This window comes from Octopus bimaculoides, chromosome 11 (assembly GCF_001194135.2).
Source record: "Octopus bimaculoides isolate UCB-OBI-ISO-001 chromosome 11, ASM119413v2, whole genome shotgun sequence".
Classification (NCBI taxonomy): domain Eukaryota; kingdom Metazoa; phylum Mollusca; class Cephalopoda; order Octopoda; family Octopodidae; genus Octopus; species Octopus bimaculoides.
In genome coordinates, this window is record NC_068991.1 from 36,229,083 (window position 1) to 36,231,961 (window position 2,879).

Sequence of the window (2,879 nt, forward strand, 5' to 3'; positions counted from 1 at the left end):
CATATGTGTGTGTATACATACATATTTGTGTGTGTGTGTGTGTGTGCAAAGATCCAATTTATATATATATATATGTATGTATGTATGTATGTATGTATGTATGTATGTATTTCTGTGTGTATGTATATAAGAATGTATACAGTGTGTCCCAAAAATACATATACACACTGAATTATGTTATATTTAGGGTTTTTTATAATATATTTCATTTTCTAAATTTAATATAATATACATAGGGAATTTATATTTTCTATGATTATTTGTTTTAAGGCTTATTGCCTATCTAATACTGGTACAGCCAATAATGCAAAGTAATGAAATCGCAAACACTAAGAAACATTTCATATAGCATTCGTGTGCTTGGCTATTCAGTGGCTGCTCTTAATTAATTGACTGTTGTTGGTTGTGTACCATAAACTTTATCTTTTAAGTAACTTCATAAACATTGTCTAGTGTGTGATGATCAACGAATATGCAATGCATTCTACAGAGCCTTCTGTACCCAATGCATCTGTTTGGCAAATTCTCATGAAAGTAGACCTTTCATGAGAAAGGTCTGCTATGGTAGTATGGAGGTGCTCCATTCCGTCACATTACTTTTGAAAATGAATGGTGCAATGAATCTTTTTGGCGATAAGCCACACCAGATTGTAACTCCTCTTCATTTAACATGAATATGGGGATTTGCAGGTCCACAGTATGTGCAATTGTGATTTAGATATAATGTCATCATTCTCAACAAACTTTGCTGAAATGTCTGCATCTACTATACATCTTGCCAAGTATTCCTCACAAAACTTCATTCTCCAGTCAGCATCTTCTCTGAGATCCTGGACTATTCTTGGAATGTAACTTTTCCAATCACAACATTTCAAAATGTGATGGAAATTTGAAATTCTTATCATGACTCATTTGCTGCATGGATCTTCTTGAATATAGATCTTCTGGGAATACAATTCCAGTGCTCTTTCTTGCTTTGTTGGGCTCATCAGCTTCTGTGGTCTTCCAAAAAGATTCATGTGGATATTCCGAAAAGCTCCATCTACTTCAAACTTACCTCTAATTCCAGTGAGGATAGCCGGCATATTTGGATGTGTTTGGAATTCCCTTCTAAATTGTCTTTATATTTTGACTGCATTTTCAAAGTTCTAAATAGTATTTGAAGATAATTTTCTTTGTTGACATCATAATCTAGGATTAAATCTAGAAAGAAATGAAAATTAAGTTAGCTATCAGCTGTTAAAATGTGTATACATAGTTTTGGAGCACCCTGTATATATAAGATATACATATATATACACATATATATTTACACACACACACACACACACATGCACACACACACACATATGCATATGTATAAATGTATATATGTATAAGCCTCTGTGTGTGCATGTGGGTGTATGTGTGTGTGTATGTATTCGTGTACAAGAACACAAACATGCAAGATACTAAAGAAATACGAGCAACTGGTGGATATGAGATGGTGGAAAATACACGGAATAGTAATGTAATGTAACGAAAACACAGCAACAAATGTTTCATCAACAATTTCCATCTACAGTTTACCTTCTTTCAATGAAATGTTAATATTATTGACTTTTATTGAACGTTAAATTTGTTTGAGAGCAATGTTTGTCGGTTTGTCAGATCTCTGCAATACTCCATAAGGTGTTCTTGTGTTATTGTATTTCGAAAATACCACTATTGTTTCTGTGCAGTATTTGTAAGTGTTGCTTTTCTATGTAATTATGTGTTTTCCTTGAGTATACTGCACTAATCCAATGTCCTGACACACTAGTTATATTAATAATTTTAGAATTTTCATAAGTGTTTGAATGAAACTTGAACATTCTTCATTCTAACTGTTGCTATCTGATTTGTTTCATTGATATCTTGTCCTCAGATTTTGGACTTCGAAGATATGATTTCTTATTTCAAAGTCAGAAAACACTGTGTTGAGAGACTGCTACATTGGAGTAAAAACAACTAAATATATATTCCTTTGGTAGCTATACTGCTAGTGTCCTGTGCAAATATTATTAGTCTTAACTAATGTATTATATGTCATATGTGTATTATACATTTTGTTACGGTGTGTTAATTCAGAGCACATATATTGTTGTCATTATAATGTTACTTATATGAATTATGGTTTTTGCTTCTTTGTATAATGTTTTTTGACAATGCAAAATAATATTTTTCTATATGATACAACAAACCTAGCTCAAGATATATTCAAAGATATTAGTTATCAGTTGTATAGTATGAAATTTTATATATCAAAATATTTTACATTTTATAAATGTTCCAAAATAGAAAGAAAAATATGAAATAATTTCAGAAAATTTACTGAGGTCATACTAATAAAAAATAAATATGAAAAAAATCAGTGTAAAACAAACTATGATCACAAAAGCTTAATTAAATTTCCTCAAGATCATTGTAAACTTAGAGTCAGTCCTTGTACAGTCAGTCCTTGTACATGGTATATCATTTTTTTTTAGTATTACTTACTGTCAATATAATTTACTCCTTAAATATATATCTACACACACACACACACACACACACACACACACACACACACACACACATATATATATCAAGTTAAATACATATATATAATGATATATATATATATATACATCATAATATATATGTATAATGAGGATATATATATATATTAATAATAATAATAATAATAATAATATAACAAAAGAATGAATGAGACCTCGTTATTATGTAAACGGGGGAATTTATCTATAAATATAATATACGACAGTTAGATAGTTGTCATAATAAAACTCAGAGTCTGAGTTTTATTATGATAACCAATTGTGACATATTATATACATATATCATAATGATATATATAT